Here is a 20,905-nt window from a genome sequence, read left to right on the forward strand (position 1 = left end):
TCATGGGAGTTGTAGTTTGATATCTGGGGAGCCTCACGCTGCCCCTGAGCCGTATTATACAAACAGCCTTTTTTCTTATCTTGTGCATTCAACCGAGAACGATTTCTTTAGAATCCAATAAGAATTAAAAATAGAAAACAACGTACAGAGAATGAGCTAATACAAGACGCCTGCGGGAATAATTTACGTATTAAGCACGAAACAAAAGAACTGAAAAGATAATGACAAGAAAGTCAAATATTATATGAAAAAAAATACGGTGAGAATCGGAGAGTTGAAAGAATACGGCATTAACATTCTAAGGAAAAATCAAACGTCTCCACGATTCATACCACAAAGCACCGTCGGCCCCGGCAGCCAGCGGAGGAGAGCTCATTGACTGTACTTATTAACAGATGGCAAATTAAAATACACAAAGTCGCCTTACAACTTAACTCTAAGTCCCAGGGAGCTGCGTGTCCAAAACACCCAACTGGGTCTTGAAGGGTTAATATATATATATATATATATATATATATATATATATATATATGTAAAATGTGGATTTCCGCTTGGTATGCGTGGTTTTGTATAGTTTGCTTTTAATGCGCTAACAGGAGCAAACACTGAAATATAACATCATATTTGAGCTTAATCAGTCCCCTAATCAGTCGTTGGTTTCGTCTTAGATTCAGGAGCCAGATGTCTATCCCATGTATGTTTAAAGTCCCTCACTGTACTACCCTCTACCACTTCGGCTGGGAGGACTTATCCACCACCTTCTCAGTCTGCTGGGAAGCTGTTCCACTCATCCACCACCTTCTCATTTCAATTAAGCCACTGACCCTCGAGTTTACCCCATTTTAGTTGCCCTCCACTGAACTCTCTCCTGTCAATATTCTTCAGGAGGTGGGGGTCTCCAGAACTATCCCAATAGGTGAGGTCTCACCAGAGATCTGTACTAATGCCCCTAGCTATACAACCCAGCACTCTTCTCTCAATTTTCACTCCTCTGCTATATTGTCTTCCTACTAGACTAGAACATTCGGATTCAAATGAATTGCAATGGAAGTTGTCATTGTTAATGTTAAATCCTACGAATGTCCAAAAACGAGCAGCTCCCCCCGACACTCTGTCATCACGTCACACTCTTTCACACTCAAAGTCTTTTATTCTCCTTTTTCTTCTTGTTCTACTCTTCTTATTTGTGTTCTCCACTTTTTCTTTCTTCTCAGACGAAACGCTTCTCCCAGTGATCCGCTGCGTTACCCTGGACCCCGGGAGAACTTCTGCATCTGTTTGGAGTTTGTCCTTGTCGCAGTTTGCAGAGGCTCTGCCCTGATGCGGAAGTACACCAGGAGGCCAGGGTAATGCTGCAGACTGCTGGAGAAGAAAGAATAATGAAGAAGTGGAGAACAAAACGTAGTGGAAGCAGCAAACACGAAGTAGAAGAAGCGGAGAACACGAAGTAGAAGAAGCGGAGAACACAAAGTAGTGGAAGCAGCAAACACGAATTAGAAGAAGCGGGGAACACGAATTAGAAGAAGCGGGGAACACAAAGTAGAAGAAGCGGCGAACACGAAGTAGAAGAAGCGGCGAACACAAAGTAGAAGAAGCGGAGAACACGAAGTAGAAGAAGCGAGAAAGCAGAGCTGTGGAGACACAGAAGCGGTTGGTGGTGAAGGCAGGGAGATGCTGAGAAAGAGCATGAGAGAGTGACTGAGGGTGAGGACAAATTGTATTTGTGAATGGAAAAAGCCCGAATCGAAAGGACAGGATTCACTGTCCAAATCTTTCTTGGTGTATGTGCATAAGTGACCAGACATAACAATGAAGAACATTGCCTTCTCATATACTTCAATGTGGGCAGAACTGTCTCGGGTGGACAACTCTGCCTCCAGTATATCTTGGAGGGGCTATAAATAATTTTGTGGTGCGTCTCGAGAAGGGCAATCAGCCTCTCTCATGTCTTACAGGAAGCAAATCTGTCTCTGTGATGTCTTTTAGAATTGCAAATCGTAGCGCGAGATCGAGGACTAGAATTTATATCTGAAATTACAGTAAGAAAACCCGGGTGCCTCCGCCAGAGCCGGAGATACCAAAAAACGTCCCACATCTGTTTTCTTTCGTTAAAAAAACGATAAAAGCCTCCATTATTCCCGCGTATCGAATGCGTTTTACCGAGCGTCTTTTAGATAAAGGAAGGTCTTGAATACAGAAGAAGCTTTTCTGACTGCAACAAAAGGATTACAGAGCAGAGAAACGATATCAATAATATTCGCGGATACAAAGCATCACAAGTTTGTTTGCGAGGCCCACATCTGTATTCTGTGTCATTTAAACCATTAAAGGGAACCGAATGTAAAACACTAAAAGCCATTTACAGGTTTTCAGTCTTTTAGTGGCGGAATTAAACAGGGTTTCTCAAGTGGAAATTGCTTTTTTTTTTTACGCCGGAGTCAGGCAATGAACGGAAGATTTACATTTAGATGCACTCGCGCTTTGTGTTACATCGTAAAAGTAAAAGACTCAATATACTCCTACCAACAGTCCCAACATATAACCCCCCAGCACTGTATACAGTAATATAACCCCCCAGCGCTGTATACAGTAATATAACCCCCAGCGCTGTATACAGTAATATAACCCTCCAGCGCTGTATACAGTAATATAACCCCCAGCGCTGTATACAGTAATATAATCCCCCAGCGCTGTATACAGTAATATAACCCCCAGCGCTGTATACAGTAATATAACCCCCAGCGCTGTATACAGTAATATAATCCCCAGCGCTGTATACAGTAATAACCCCCAGCGCTGTAAGAGACCTTATTTATTATACCTCCACATATACTTTAACAGGTAATGTAATAGTTTAATGCTTATTTTTATTCTGCTTCGTTATTTTTATCAGTTTGATGACTCAATGATTACTCAGGTACAGTCCAGTGACGGCCCAGCGTGTATCATTGATGTCATTAGAGTCGGTTCATTTATGTATGAAGCAGGGAAACTATTCGGCACGGCGTGGATAAATAACATATACAGATGCTTTTCATGAGACATAAGGGGTAGCTGCCATTTTCAAGGGGTAAATATTGGTCTATAAAGTCAATGGAAGGAGCATTTTGACAGTTTAGGAAATTACCCCCTGGGAGTGGAACAACTAATTGTAAGAATTGATTGTGACTTGTGCCACCCAATAATGATTGTAAGCTCTTCAGGGTAGATTACAGGGAAAAAGAGCAGAAACGTGTTCTAAAGACTATAATGTGCATCAGTGAAGAGCTTACAATCAGGTTAATATGAGAGCCTGAAACCCCTGATGCCCCTCTCTCCTCCCCTGATGCCCCCCTCGCTGGGTCATTTTTTTTTTCTTTCTCCAGTTTTGCCACACCCACTCCCAACCCACTTAAGGCTATGTTGGCTGGTGTGTAGCTAGCCCCACCCATTCATTAAGCCACTCCCCCAGAAGTGGGAGAGCTCTGCGTAGGGGGGGGGAACAGGTATATGTATTGTCATTCACACAAAGTCATGTCACAGGTAGCATGAACGTTCCTTTGGTTGCTATAGTGACCGCACCACACTTACCAATTGAGAATTCCCTTTTTGATAATTGAGAATATCCTTTTTAGCCATAGCCCTCAGTGGCACAGAATTATTTGGGGTGGAAATTTTATCTAAAAAATACAATATCCATGTTCAGTATGGTCAGCCAATCGCAAATGGGCATCTAATTACTAATTATCCAATAGGTTTAATGCCATTAAGGGTCTTTCTACTATGATAATAAGCAGACCTAGAAGCACACCTCCTAACATATGAAGGGACAGTTTTGTTTTAGGGGTGTGGCTAGAGGTGTGCTTAGGGTGTGGTTAGGGCAGGGCTTGGCCAAAACATTATATATGAATTTGTGATCTATAAATATTCATGTCATCGATTAAGGTGTTTAGATGATGAATGATGCGACTCTTAGGGATGTAGAACCCAGTGGTGTCCTCATACCCACCAAATATTCTGAACTCCGACAAAAGAGGAGCATTGGGGGAAGAATGAGGGGCGTCGGGAATAGGAAGAGGGGCACAAAGGGCTTGGGGCCATAAGAGAGACTGGCCCACCAAACAGGGACATTAAGTGAGATGGTTCCATCATGGAGGTCCATCTTCCTCGGTTTGTTTCTCTGTCCGAGAGCTTTTGGGAGGCCTACGCGAGCGGCCATATTTTCCAGAGTGAGTGTCAGATAAACGTAATAAGAGCCGAGACATGCGTGTAACGTGTGAAATCCTAATTGCAGCGCTTAGGACGCCCAGAAGATACGCAGAAGTTTTAAGACGCCGCTACCGAAACGACTGTCTATCTGGAGTCAGGTCATGCTGCAGAGCGGTTAGCACCTGTCCTCGAAAAAACGATAATGAGATCTTAGGTCTGCATCGTTGGTCATTTGTTGCAATCGTAAAAGGGAGATTAGTAATTACTTTTGTGCTTAATGATGCCAATACATATCTTTAAAAACCTGGCGCATGCAGCCAGCGGCTTTGGTAGAGAAGCGAGGAGGGAGGCACAGAGCATTAGCGAGGCAGCAGAAGAAAATATGGAGACCTGATGGCAGAATGGGTTTTATCTGCCGTCAAATAATAGGTTCCTATGCATAATAAAACCCATTTAGTGCCATTCTAGGGGTTCTATCTGACCCATAAAACTCAACATCTGAAGAAAAGACCTCTGTTTTTTTCTTTTCTTTCTATGTTGGTCCAATAAAAGATATCAACTTTGAGTAAAGACTCCATGTTCTTCTGGGCTAATACAGCTACATACAAAAACGTCTGGGGGTCCAGGGGTCTTTCTTATGTGCCGTGCAACGTATAGAAATGGCAAGGGATCGGAAAACTGTTAAAAAAAAAAATTAAGTAAAAATATAAATTAAATATAACCCCCATACATATGCGCTAAGAACACAACTACAATTTAATGCAGTCATAAAGAATAATTCTATTCATTGGGGTTTTTTTTCTTGTCAATTGTTTTGGCAAAAAAAAGGGATAAAACTTAATTAATATTTTTAATTAAAATATTAAAAGGGAATTAACCAAAGACAAATTTAACATAGCAGAATTAAACATTAATATATATATATATGTTTCTCACATACGGTTAACATATAAATATATTTATTATTATATTAATAATTTTGTCAATTATCACCACAGCGACCGATAGAATGTTCCCGATGATTGGTTGCTATGGCAATAAAACCTCTCTCCAAACTTTGTACTAGAAACTTTATAATCTCCATCATTTATTATATGTAATTTCAGTTTAACCCAATCACTACAATAAAAATGTACATCATAATACATTAAGTCTCCATAGCGACAGTTAAAAGTCCATTGGTTTCCATGGTGATAAGACCACTTTTCAGTAACCGTATGTTTTCTCTAACCCCTTGCACCAACAATTTGGTTAATACAGATCAGAATATTAAAAGTAGTTAATTCCGATAGATCGGAAAGTTCCAATTCTGCCATATTAATCCCTTTAAAAAAACGTCAAAACTGCTCCATCAGCCAAAAAAAAAATGAAATAAAAAAAAATAAAAAAAATTACCATTTGGAAGCGAAACGCGGAGAAAATGAAAGGGTTTATCAGTCGGCGGGAGGACGGTGACTTCCGGGATTAGTGGCGGATCCCTTATGAAAGAAGGAACGTAGAATTTATAATTTATCCTGTAACTGCGGCTAATCAGAGACTTTGTTATCTTGGCTTCTCAGGCCGCTGCGGGCGATAAGAGTTTAACATTTCCTTATCCCGTCCTTCCTGCTCGCAGATCCGTTCAGAAAGCCCGACGTGTGAAAGGTTCTTAGTCGAGTGATGTGGATTTCATGAATGTAAAAGCTTCCCCCGTTCTTCTGCCGTTTATAAATGGGACGCCGGCCGGCAATCCGGCAAATTCTTATTTATCCGAACGCCGCCGACCGACGGGGGTTTTATTGAGATGACTGCGAAACGCGCCGTATGACAGCGACACGGAATTCAAAGTCATAGCAAAGTCTATAGTCATAGACCGGTAGATTGCGATAAAAGGGGACAAGACGATGCCCCATACACTGGTAATATAACCCCCAGCACTGTATACAGTAATATAACCCCCCAGCGCTGTATACAGTAATATAACCCCCAGCACTGTATACAGTAATATAACCCCCAGCACTGTATACAGTAATATAACCCCCCAGCGCTGTATACAGTAATATAACCCCAGCGCTGCATACAGTAATATAACCCCCCAGCGCTGTATACAGTAATATAACCCCAGCGCTGTATACAGTAATATAACCCCCAGCGCTGTATACAGTAATATAACCCCCAGCGCTGTATACAGTAATATAACCCCCAGCACTGTATACAGTAATATAACCCCCAGCACTGTATACAGTAATATAACCCCCAGCACTGTATACAGTAATATAACCCCCCAGTGCTGTATACAGTAATATAACCCCCCAGCACTGTATACAGTAATATAACCCCCCAGCGCTGTATACAGTAATATAACCCCCAGCACTGTATACAGTAATATAACCCCCCAGCGCTGTATACAGTAATATAACCCCCCAGCGCTGTATACAGTAATATAACCCCCCAGCGCTGTATACAGTAATATAACCCCCAGCACTGTATACAGTAATATAACCCCCCAGCGCTGTATACAGTAATATAACCCCCCAGCACTGTATACAGCAATATAACCCCCCAGCGCTGTATACAGTAATATAACCCAGCCCAGCGCTCTATACAGTAATAACCCCCAGCGCTGTATACAGTAATATAACCCCCCAGCGCTGTATACAGTAATATAACCCCCCAGCGCTGTATCAGCAATATAACCCCCCCAGCGCTGTATACAGTAATATAACCCACCAGCGCTGTATACAGTAATATAACCCCCCAGCGCTGTATACAGTAATATAACCCCCAGCACTGTATACAGTAATATAACCCCCCAGCGCTGTATACAGTAATATAACCCCCCAGCGCTGTATACAGTAATATAACCCCAGCGCTGTATACAGTAATATAACCCCCAGCACTGTATACAGTAATATAACCCCCCAGCGCTGTATACAGTAATATAACCCCCAGCGCTGTATACAGTAATATAACCCCCCAGCGCTGTATACAGTAATATAACCCCCAGCACTGTATACAGTAATATAACCCCCAGCACTGTATACAGTAATATAACCCCCAGCACTGTATACAGTAATATAACCCCCCAGTGCTGTATACAGTAATATAACCCCCCAGCACTGTATACAGTAATATAACCCCCCAGCGCTGTATACAGTAATATAACCCCCAGCACTGTATACAGTAATATAACCCCCCAGAGCTGTATACAGTAATATAACCCCCCAGCGCTGTATACAGTAATATAACCCCCCAGCGCTGTATACAGTAATATAACCCCCAGCACTGTATACAGTAATATAACCCCCCAGCGCTGTATACAGTAATATAACCCCCCAGCACTGTATACAGCAATATAACCCCCCAGCGCTGTATACAGTAATATAACCCAGCCCAGCGCTCTATACAGTAATAACCCCCAGCGCTGTATACAGTAATATAACCCCCCAGCGCTGTATACAGTAATATAACCCCCCAGCGCTGTATCAGCAATATAACCCCCCCAGCGCTGTATACAGTAATATAACCCACCAGCGCTGTATACAGTAATATAACCCCAGCGCTGTATACAGTAATATAACCTCCAGCGCTGTACACAGTAATATAACCCCCCCAGCGCTGTATACAGTAATATAACCCCCCAGCGCTGTATACAGTAATATAACCCCCCCCAGCACTGTATACAGTAATATAACCCCCCAGCGCTGTATACAGTAATATAACCCCCCAGCGCTGTATACAGTAATATAACCCCCCAGCGCTGTATACAGTAATATAACCCCCAGCTCTGTATACAGTAATATAACCCCCAGCTCTGTATACAGTAATATAACCTCCCAGCGCTGTATACAGTAATATAACCCCCCAGCACTGTATACAGTAATATAACCCCCCAGCGCTGTATACAGTAATATAACCCCCCAGCGCTGTATACAGTAATATAACCCCCCAGCGCTGTATACAGTAATATAACCCACCAGCGCTGTATACAGTAATATAACCCCAGCGCTGCATACAGTAATATAACCCCAGCGCTGTATACAGTAATATAACCCCAGCGCTGTATACAGTAATATAACCTCCAGCGCTGTACACAGTAATATAACCCCCCCAGCGCTGTATACAGTAATATAACCCCCCAGCGCTGTATACAGTAATATAACCCCCCCAGCACTGTATACAGTAATATAACCCCCAGCACTGTATACAGTAATATAACCCCCAGCGCTGTATACAGTAATATAACCCCCCAGCGCTGTATACAGTAATATAACCCCCAGCTCTGTATACAGTAATATAACCTCCCAGCACTGTATACAGTAATATAACCCCCAGCGCTGTATACAGTAATATAACCCCCCCAGCACTGTATACAGTAATATAACCCCCCAGCACGGTATACAGTAATATAACCCCCCAGCACTGTATACAGTAATATAACCCCCCAGCGCTGTATACAGTAATATAACCCCCCAGCCCTGTATACAGTAATATAACCCCCAGCGCTGTATACAGTAATAACCCCCCCAGCGCTGTATACAGTAATAACCCCCCCAGCGCTGTATACAGTAATAACCCCCCAGCGCTGTATACAGTAATATAACCCCCCAGCACTGTATACAGTAATATAACCCCCCAGCGCTGTATACAGTAATAACCCCCCAGCGCTGTATACAGTAATATAACCCCCCAGCCCTGTATACAGTAATATAACCCCCCAGCACTGTATACAGTAATATAACCCCCCAGCGCTGTATACAGTAATATAACCCCCCAGCACTGTATACGTGTGACAGGGCCAGGCTAGCTGGCTCATATGTCATATGAAGTTTAGCCGGAGAGAGTTCTTCTTGTTTTGCTACGAATGGTGGTCTGGATGATCCGTGGATAGCTGAGTGCTATCCGTATGAGGGACTGACTGGTGATTCCTCAGCCCTCAAACAGGGGGACCCAGCCTTGGGTACGGTGACCCTGTAACATTGGTTGGCAGCGGTGGGAAGAATCCCACGATTTGGGTGAAATCCAAACCACCAACTGGGATTGCAGACGAGAGACACCAAGAGAGCTCCTGGAGGTTTGTAGCAAAGGAAAGGCTACTCTGATTGCGGTCTGCAGAGAGATGGACCGGCACCAGGATGCCCCAGAGGAGAGCCTCGGACTGAGTGCTCTACAAAAGAACATTCTATGGCACCTATCCCTGTACCCAGGAGGGGCTACATCGGAGCAAGTGACGGCGGTGATTAAAATGTGTCACCAGGAACTGAGCCAGAGTGGGTCTGTATCTCCCAGACTAGGGGAACAGACCACCAAAATATCATACCAGGATATCCAACCCTTCCGAGAACCAGAGGGTGAGACAGACCGGGTTACAGCCGAGGTGTGTGAGCTGGAACACCAGCAATGGCAGTTAGAGTCTGCACCTGCAGACTGGAGGGATGATTTCTCCCATCCCCACTTTGAAACGTACTGGGCACAGTACTGGACAATGTGGGATCTACGAGTTCCACTCCTGGGGGAGAACCCGTTGCCGGAGTGGGAAGACGAATTGAGGGGTCTCATATATGCAGAGCTCGACCTCCAGAGCCGCTACCAGGGATTCTCCCAGCAGTTAGCAGGTGAAGACCACAGCGACCCTCTGATGCTGTATAGCCCCGTCGACCCAGGACTGATATATGATGCCTTCCAATTTGACTCGTCCTTCGGAAGCCCCTGCCAGTACCGCAGGAATACAATCTGGGACAACCGTGCAGAAGTCCTGGTTTATGCTATTCCCCCCGAGCTGGAGGCTGTTATGGATTGCCTGGTCCAAGAGGAATGGCAGCTCGAGAGGGACTATAAAGAATTGCTGCGGAGAGTGGAGCTCCAGGAGTTACAAGGAGACTGGGAGCATGGTACTACAACTTGCGGGAGTGGGACCGAGGTCCTCTTCACCTACTCCTCGGCCCCTGCCCTGGCGAGAAGAACCGAGGTCCTCGCCAGCAAAAAGAAGCGGAGGAGGAAGCCAAAAGCTCCGACCCAAGTCCCCACCAACAACCCTGGCTGCTATACCACGGCAGAAGAGATGACTGTCCCCACCGCCCGAGTAAGTGGCACAATCCCCCTCACCAAACCCCTAGCTATGCCTGTAGAAGCCAGGGCCCCAGATTGTCCCCCTGATTTCCCGAGTGTCCTGGGAGAAGCCCGGGTCACTGCCCCAGAGGTTCCCACTGAAGTCCCCGGTGACCCGGTAGAGGCACCTTTCCCCGACCTAGTGAGGACGCCAGAGGGGCTGCCGAGTTCCCTGGGTCCTCTCAGTAGCCTGGCGCAGGCCCTGGTTCCTATCCCTGTGTTCTCCGAAGTGATCCCTGGTTCCCCAAGTGTCCTCCTAGAAGCCCAGGTCACTGTCCCAGAGTGTTCCTCTGACTCTCCCCGTGCCCAGGCAGAGGCACCTGTCCCAGAGAGGAAGATCGAGGGTCTGCTTAACCCTCCCGGTGGTCCAGTATTGGCACCTGTCCCTGCCCCGGAGTATTCCCCTGGGTCCCCTGAGTACCCCGCAGAGCTGCTTAGCTCGCCCAATAACCCTGTAAGGGCACCTGTTCCTGTCCCAGAGTGTCCCCTAGGTCACTCCAGTGTCCCGGTAGAGGCCTCGCTTACTACCTCTACGTGTTTCCCTGGTTCCCCGAGTGCCCCCGGCCCGATCAGCAGGGTTTTCCTTCCATGCAACCACCCTGGCCTGGCAGCTGCCCCAGACTCAGTTCCCAAGACTAGGGAGCAAGAGTCTCCACGTGCCCCTGTTACCCCGGTGAGGGGGATAGCCATGTGCCCCCGGCTGAGCTGGGACCGTCCTCCAATTCACAGAGGACTACTGACTATCCTTTTGGGCAACCAGGGCCCTGGCCCACCTTCAATGGATGATTCTGACAAAGGGGGCCATGAACTAAGGCCTGCACCTTTGAACTTTGTCCACTCGGACAGCCTGCAGCAGACCCGTGTGGATCTGCCTGGTCTGCCGGACCGTTGGTCAAGGGGGAGATCTGTGACAGGGCCAGGCTAGCTGGCTCATATGTCATATGAAGTTTAGCCGGGTCACGGAGCACTTTTGTGTCCGGTTCCGTATACTGTGACCCGGTAATATATTATATTGTGTTTATTGTGTAACCGGCCCAGAGACTGATGTGGATTCAGCCCCAGCCTTCAAAGAGACGATCCTATAATCTGGCTGGGGCTCTTAATCAGCCAACACAGCCCTGTCTGCCCAGACGGCACCCGCACTACGGGGGGGATAACACAGGTGGGGGAACCCATTGTATCCCTTAATCCCCTCACCTGATACATCCCCTGTATACTGATGGGATTTGTGATGGGATGTGGCTGATGGGATTGGGGGTTGGGTTCGGTACACATTGCATTGAGATTGTATATAAGTTCTGTGTGTTTGTAATAAAGAGAGTTCTTCTTGTTTTGCTACGAATGGTGGTCTGGATGATCCGTGGATAGCTGAGTGCTATCCGTATGAGGGACTGACTGGTGATTCCTCAGCCCTCAAACAGGGGGACCCAGCCTTGGGTACGGTGACCCTGTAACAATACGGTAATATAACCCCCCAGTGCTGTATACGGTAACTCCCACACTGAGCTGATGCTTTATGGCATTGCTAATGAAGTCCATTCTTCTATAGACTTTCATTAGTATCCAACTTAAAAAGAAACAAATATAATAAATCAGCAGCTGTCAAACCCTTGTAATACATAAAAGCAGTTTTTAATTAAAAAAGGAATATTTTAAAAGCTTTTTTTATACAAAGGATTCTAGTAACAAAATCTATGGTGGGAGTTCTCAGATACTGCTATCCCGTGCATGTTTACATTCGCTTACTGGATTAGACTCTACCACTTCTGCTGGGAAGCTGTTCCACTTATCTACCCCACACAGTTACGTATTTGATTATTCTCTAAATAAAAGGATTAAAAAGTTTATATTATCCTACAGACCGCACGGGTCTCACTGTAAACATGAAGGATGCTGTTCATTATAAATTTAGGAGTACACGGCAGACAAGTAGCGTCAATATCCTCATCATATTAATCTCTATGAACTAACCTCAACGCGTAATTAATCAATTATATTAGCCGTCCCGTCATATCTGACGGGTGCCAAAGTTGACAATAATTAGGCTACAATGGAGACGGTAATTCGGGATAATTGGATTTCCAGAAGTCAGAAGGTAGAAAGTGGTTACATTATTGCCATTTAAAGGCCATTAATCTTGAAAAGTCTGGATGGCGGAGTACGGAATTTAAACAAAAGTAAGAGGCTTGGTTATCCTGAAAATAGATATATATATATATAGTATTTAATATACGGCTGGTACAGCGGCGCTTACTCCATCGAGTATTAGCTATTTAGCCTTCAAGAGACGTCCAAAAATCTAAACCTAATGTTTACCCAAAGATTACAGGAGATCGCCCAGCGAATGTCACCCCTCGTATCAGAATAAAATGACTTCTCTTTTTTTTACCCCAGTTGTAGTTTTTGCCCCATAATGTAATGCATATCAGCCGTTTGTATGATTCTCGCTCTGTTATCTGACCCCCTGATCTACTAAACACCCCGACTCCTTATCATACTGCCTGTGGGGAACAATAGAATGACTCGGTCTTAGTTACTCAGCCTCACGCTCCGACAAACGAAAGCATCAGCTCAGTGTGGTGTTTCAGCCGGGAAAGTCAGCCAAAATATCACATGATATGCAGATAAAGAGAGTTTATTGGAGGAAATTGAAATAAAAACTGTATACAGCACTGGGGGGGTTATATTACTATATACAGAGCCGGGGGGGGGGGGGGTTATATTACTGTATACAGCCCTGGGGGGGTTATATTACTGTATACAGAGCCGGGGGGTTATATTACTGTATACAGCGCTGGGGGTTATATTACTGTATACAGCGCTGGGGGGTTATATTACTGTATACAGTGCTGGGGGTTATATTACTGTATACAGCGCTGGGGGGTTATATTACTGTATACAGCGCTGGGGGGTTATATTACTGTATACAGTGCTGGGGGTTATATTACTGTATACAGCGTGGGGGGTTATATTACTGTATACAGCGCTGGGGGTTATATTACTGTATACAGCGCTGGGGGTTATATTACTGTATACAGTGCTGGGGCAGTTATTAGTTTATACAGAGGTTTATGCTGAAGGAGAAAAACTTTTTTCCCAAAGACATTCAGAACCCGGAATATACCGATGTCTGTTTCCAAAGAAATTAACAGCAGAACGATTCCGCTCTCCGCCAACCATCGCCCTCGATGCTGACAGCCAAGTTTGTGAATTGGGCCGATTTGGCGCCGGTGGCTTTTGGAAAGCGTCTGGTTTGTACAGGAGAAGCTGTGACAGGGCCAGGCTAGCTGGCTCATATGTCATATGAAGTTTAGCCGGGTCACGGAGCACTTTTGTGTCCGGTTCTGTATCCCGTGACCCGGTAATATATTATATTGTGTTTATTGTGTAACCGGCCCAGAGACTGATGTGGATTCAGCCCCAGCCTTCAAAGAGACGATCCTATAATCTGGCTGGGGCTCTTAATCAGCCAGCACAGCCCTGTCTGCCCAGACGGCACCCGCACTACAGGGGGGATAACACAGGTGGGGGAACCCATTGTATTCTGTAATCCCCTCACCTGATACATCCCCTGTATACTGATGGGATTTGTGATGGGATGTGGTTGATGGGATTGGGGGTTGGGTTCGGTACACATTGCATTGAGATTGTATATAAGTTCTGTGTGTTTGTAATAAAGAGTTCTTCTTGGTTTACTACGAATGGTGGTCTGGATGATCCGTGGATAGCTGAGTGCGATCCGTATGAGGGACTGACTGGTGATTCCTCAGCCCTCAAACAGGGGGACCCAGCCTTGGGTACGGTGACCCTGTAACAGAAGCGAATGTGAAGTATCCAAAGCGGTTTAGACGGAGACAGGCGGGAGGGCGCAGGCTGGGCTCAGTGTGTCGCGGGTCACTAAGCTGTATTAACGTCAGCTCCGTGGTAAAAGGCAAGGAGACGCGGACCGAAGAGGTTTGTTGTTATGCAAGAGGGATTTTTGGAGAGTAAACAGCGTTTGAACCGGGAGCCGAGGGCCGGGCACGGACCGTTCTCACTTATTTTAAGTTTAGCCGGGGGCAGAGGCTGGATGCCGAGGTGCGCACAGACAATACTTCCCAAACATAAAAAGAGATCTGGGCACAGTAAGAGCTCTATAGATAAAGTTCAGGGACATTTGATAAAATAAAAAGTCTTCTCTTAGAAATCTAAGTCGGTTGTCTCTAAAGGGCCGGTGGTGTGTATTTTGTATCAGGAATTAAACTGTTTTGGTTCTCTAACCCCTGGTTTTGTGCAGAGCAGCGCTTAATAAACTTCCGCAAATCACTGCCCCCAGGATTTACATTCCCCTTTACCTCCAACTGCACCTTACGTTAACTTTATTAAATTAATTAAATTAACTCTCACCATTAAATTAACCCTTAACACCCCATCAACCATGACTGCCCCTAAAATTAACCCTTAACACCCCATCAACCATGACTGCCCCTAAAATTAACCCTTAACACCCCATCAACCATAACCGTTCCTAAATTAACACTGAAGACCCCATCAACCATACCAATTTATTAGGTAATTTATCTGGAGTACATGCAATTAATTTAGGGGCAGTTATGGTTAATGGAGTATTTAGGGTTAATTTCAGGGGCCGTTATTGTTAATGGGGTCTTTAGGGTTAATTTCAGGGGCCGTTATGGTTGATGGGGTGTTTAGGGTTAATTTAGGGGCAGTTATGGTTGATGGGGGCTTTAGGGTTAATTTAGGGGCAGTTATGGTTGATGGGGTATAAGGATTAATTTTATGCTGATGACTGAGGGTTAATTTAATTAATTTAATAAAGTTAACTGAAGGTGCAGTTATAGGTAAAGGGGGGCAAACTTAGGGGAATCTAAATCCTGGGGGCAGTGAACATTATTAATGTATTTATTTATAAAAGTATTGTGTCAGTAATATTCTCTGTAAGATTCGGATCATTTGAAATCTTCGAATCATTGAACGACTCTCTGACTCTGAGTCATCGTTCCTCTGTGAATTAATGAGCTGCAACCTGACCCCAGTGTGACAGGGCCAGGCTAGCTGGCTCAGGTGTCATATGAAGTTTAGCCGGGTCACGGAGCACTTTTGTGTCCGGTTCTGTATACTGTGACCCGGTAATATATTATATTGTGTATTATTGTGTAACCGGCCCAGAGACTGATGTGGCTTCAGCTCTAGCCTGCAAAGAGACGATCCTATAATCTGGCTGGGGCTCTTAATCAGCCAGCACAGCCCTGTCTGCCCAGACGGCACCCGCACTACAGGGGGGATAACACAGGTGGGGGAACCCATTGTATCCCTTAATCCCCTCACCTGATACATCCCCTGTATACTGATGGGATTTGTGATGGGATGTGGTTGATGGGATTGGGGGTTGGGTTCGGTACACATTGCATTGAGATTGTATATAAGTTCTGTGTGTTTGTAATAAAGAGAGTTCTTCTTGGTTTACTGCGAATGGTGGTCTGGATGATCAGTGGATAGCTGAGTGCGATCCGTATGAGGGACTGACTGGTGATTCCTCAGCCCTCAAACAGGGGGACCCAGCCTTGGGTACGGTGACCCTGTAACACCCAGAGTCTGTGTCTGAGTGCTCTGCAGATGACTCACAGCTCTAGGGTCAGGTTACAGCTGAATGATTCACAGACTGAACCGCTACAAATGAATCGTTCAGTCTACTGAACCGATTCATCCGGATCACTAAAAAGAACCGGATCAAATGAACGATTCATTCATGATCCGGACATCACTAATGCAGATGGATTCGCGGAGAAGGAGAGGTGCAGAAACGCTGAAGTGCTCCGGGAGGACTGGTGAATCCTGAGACAAGCAGACGAAGAAAGAAGAACGAGAAGGGGAAAGTCTCTCGATTCTAACAACAGAGATACATTTATAAAAGTAATACCAGTTCTCTCTTTGATTGCCATGGTTTACATAAAAGACACTGAATGTCCTCTTCACAACTGCCGTGAACTATTATCGCTTCCTCCCATTCTCTCCTTCTTTCTCATTGTCCCTCAACCTTCTAATAGATTGTAAGCAAGCGCCTAGGAGCAGGACCCTCTTCTCATCCTCTAACAGTGTGTCTTAACGTGTATTTGTGTTATTTTTCATTTTATATATGTTTACATATATTTAATATTAATTTTCTCTCTCCCCATACTGTAATAGGCAGGCGTTATATATATATATATAAGATATAAGCCGTCTCAGAAGTCTGTCTGGCTGCAAGGCTGTAAGGATCCCGTGGATCTCGCACGTGAATTCATGAAAAAATTTATCAATCATTTGGTTACCGAAAAAGATATTTCCCGTAAAGCCAAAAACGTGAACGTTCCACTATTAGCTTAATGAGGTTTTGTTACAATAAGAAGATTGGTAACTTTGCGCGGGGAGGGGGAGCGAGGATTGAGGGTTTTACGCTGGCGCATGTTATCTTCACACTATATACTTGCTTTTAAAGTTCTCCGTCTGTCTCGTAATGAATTCTGTCACTCTCGATTGCGCTCTCGAGCTGCGAGCAGAGGTAGAAGTTTGCATTTTGATTACACGTCCGCGGTCGGCTCTTATTACGCTAGAACAGCCATTTCCGTACGAAGTTTTAAGGCACTTATGAGCGACGGACTCCTCTCCACTGCCAATTCCTCGCTACGTCAAATCCTCTAACGCCTACCATCTGTATTCTGACTGCGGCCCTCGGAGCAGACGGACGTTTAGAGAGGAAAGCCCCAGACCTGCTCGTAACACAATCAGAAAAATAAAACCATTGTCTGAGCAAATAAAGTCAGAACGAAATATTTATTATTCACGCCTTTCCACTTAAATGCATTGAATCAAACCGGTTCGTCGTCTATATCTGTCTATATCCTGTATATATATATATATATATATATATATTGAACGCTCACGAGCGGGGCTCTCATAAGCCCACCATTCTTGCCGGGAACTCCAAGTCCCATAAGGGTGCTGCAGCGGCTGGATATGTCCGGCCGAACGTTGTTTTTATGCTCATACCCATCTATTGGCCGCACTTACGCCAGAAGAAGAAGAATGGATTTTATTTACATCGGTTATTTTATGAAGCCATCTATTTTTCTTTCTTTACATTATTTTAAGGCAATAAAACACTAAGATTACACTCACACCCATCCCTGGTGTGACGGAAGCCTCCATCACTGGGGCCACTGGAGAAGCCTGACTGCCAGCCTCCTCCCTATTGACTATGGGCCCTGGGTCTGTAAAGACTTCTGTGGCTACCCCCAGCAGTATCCTCTCATCACTGGCTGAGGGGATTATCTCCAGCAGACAGCCAGGATCTGCCACCAGGGAGTGACCACCATTCTTTGATGTTTAATGTTGTATAAATCAGTCTCCCCCCCATTGTATTGTTAATCTCGTTACTGCCCCTGTTGTCTCTGGGAGGCAGATTAAGGGGACGGTTTGTGTCCCAATATCTTGTTTTATGTAAATGTGTGTTTTGCTGGATATATCCAGCCTTGTGTGTGAGAAATAAATGAGTCTTCGTTTGGTTTTACCCTACACTGAGTCTCGGCGAGTGACTGGGGAACCGGGGAAAGTGTGTGGTGTCCCAGGCTAAGGGAGCACAAGACAGCGGAGGTAGTCGGTCGGACTAGCCAGATCCGTGACACATGGGAACCCTCCAGGATTGGAGTCTCCTCATAAAGCCCTGAGATCCTGGGTCTCTGAGTCACTTTTTCTGAGTAGGAAGAACGGTGCTTAGCCACACCCACTCCCCGCCCACTTCCCCTTCTACTCAAGACTGGGTACGGCCTGCCCCGCCCCCACATTCAGGTATATATATATATATATATATATATATATATATATATATATACACACTAGTTTCTTATTTAGCATACTTACACCCCTCAGTAGCCTTATTGTAATCGTAATCATGGAACAGAATTAAACGGAACTTTTTGGGGCAGTGTTCCTGTTAAATAAGTTTCTAAAGTTCTTTTATAGCAGTTAACCTTGAAATATATTTGTTTCATCAATCATACTCAAAGGCGAAATTGCATAATTGTTTTCTGCTTAAGTGGTTAAAACGGCCGCTGTACATTTCACTGACTTTTACTTTCCACTTATAGGGACGCATGAGAGAATCGGCAAAGGATCGTTACTGACTTATTTGGAATTCTCTCCTTGATATTTCGTATTAAAAAAAGGTCGTGGGCTGCTTTGGGTAATAATATGCTTTATGAGGACAATTCATAGAATTTTTGGAGTACACTGCGGACTTTTGTAGGCAAGTTTATTCTCTTCCATCTACTCTCATCTCCTTCTTTACTCTTGCCCCTTGTTCTCTTTTCTCTCCTTTCTCTTATCTTTTTCATCACTTCTCTTCTCCTTTCTCTTATCTCTTTTTTTCATCACTTCTCTTCTCCTTTCTCCTATCTCTTTTTTTCATCACTTCTCTTCTCCTTTCTCCTATCTCTTTTTTTCATCACTTCTCTTCTCCTTTCCCCTCTCTTTTTTTCATCACTCCCTGTTTGTTCTCTTTTCTCTCCTTTCTCTTTTTTCATCACTTCTCTTCTTGTCTCCTTTTTTATCTCCATTCTCTCTAACAAAATGTGAAAACACTTTTGTTGCCAGTTATTAAACCACACCCCTGACCACACCCCCAGAACAACCCTTCAAAGTGGCAACCCCTCCCCTAACACAATCTGAACACCTGAAATGTTGGAAGGCGTGTAGCAGACGCCTGGAATAGCCTTCCAGTGGTGGTAGCTAAAGGCTAAACGGTAATTTAAGATGTATTCACACGTGTATTAGGCCGTCGTTGTCCTATGAGTGCTATTGCGCTCGGTGATCAATATTTCATGCCTTTTGTTTTCTATTTAAAGACTGCTGTACTGTGGAAAGTGAATTACTCCATTTGATTTGGACTGTACATGCTCAAACTCATTAGATTTGTGACTGCATTATTAAATAATATTCACTATCGATGACGTTATGATGTATGGCGCTACTGGTTAATATATTGTTGTGAAAAGTGAAAATATATTTGGGTAAGAAGCCCCAGTGGCGGTAAATGTGGTAGGAAATACATTTCTGTATCTACTGGTTTGGAATATATGTTGGTGTAAGAACAGCCTAGAGTCTTCTCTTCTTATGATGCAGTATATGAGTTGGCATTGAAGGAGTTAATTGTAGGATTCTGTGTTTTTCCCCTTTTCGTGCAATGATTCACAGTGAGTAATTTTTATACACCGGTCATGCAGATTGTAGACATTTTTTAGGGAATTAAATGTAAAAACATTTAATGCGCGTCCCATTAAGACGCTCGGTACTAGTTGTGTTCTGTTGTAGGTTTTCCTAGCGGTCACGGCTAGAATCCTAGACGGCTGCTTGGGGGTTTATTCAGAGACATCAATGCTAAAGCATGCATTCTTAACCACCGTTAACCGGGGTGAGCCTAGGGTACTGGCGCCTGGGGGCAGGATTACTTTGCCCCAATTCCATAGAGTCTGCCCTCATAACTTTACCCCACCCCTTATTGCACATCTATATATAACTGGACGGCACAGGACTGGCACCTTCTGGCCCAGGGGGCATGTAAAGGCATATGGCCCCCAGGGGCGCTGCCCCCCTAACCTGCATGTAATACTAAAACACAATTTCTCTAATACTCACTCTACACCTCACACTAACACCCACTCTAACATCACACACGATCTAATGCCATGCACTTACACACGCCACACTAACACACACTCTAACACCATACACTAACACAGACAGACATACATTCTAACACCATACTAGGGCTGCAACTAACGATTTTCATTCAGTTTAAAAACAAACAGCAGAATAAAAAAACTTTGATAAAAATGCATTTCTTGTTTTTATTTCCCAACCTGCCCCCCAGTTATGCACATTTGCGCCCAGGCTTGCCACACTGCCTCCCAGATATGCCACATACCCCCCGACATGCCACTCCACCCTCCCCACATATGCCTTATATACCCTATATGCCTTATACCCCCAGATACACCACATACCCCCAGATACTTCCGTCGGGGCTTCTATGGTGGAGCACCGGAAGGTCACGCTGGAAGTGGAGAACAGTAGCGGAGGATATCTGTGCTCATCACATAGCTGCCCGCCGTCTGCTTGAACACTGTGTGACCAACGCGCAGGTAAGCAGCCTAGTCCCCACGGAAAATTATTTCGGCATTTTGCCGATAATGCCCTTTTTGCCCGATATATTTCAGCCACCAATATATCGGTGCATCCCTAGAAAAAACCCTCATCTTATAATCGATAAAATTGATTCAACTAATCGATAATGAAATTCGTTGGCAACGATTTTCATTATCGATTATCGATTAGTTATTGCAGCCCTACACCATACACTAACACAGACATACACTCTAACACCATATGCTATCACATACACACTCTAACACCATAGTGCACTCCTAGCCGTTATCATCAAGTAATCAAGTCCCACTTGTAGCTCAATCACAGAACAGCCTACTCACACAGCACTGAGCCACCGCTACGACATGCAAGTTTCTTTGTTGTTGTTTCAGCCATTTCGGTCAATAATGTATAAATTCATAAATGTTAAACTCCGGCATAAAGGCCA

The sequence above is a fragment of the Sceloporus occidentalis genome, unplaced genomic scaffold (genome assembly GCF_023333645.1).
Source record: "Sceloporus occidentalis isolate IW3139 unplaced genomic scaffold, rSceOcc1.0.p SCAF_11, whole genome shotgun sequence".
Taxonomy (NCBI): Eukaryota; Metazoa; Chordata; class Lepidosauria; order Squamata; family Phrynosomatidae; genus Sceloporus; species Sceloporus occidentalis.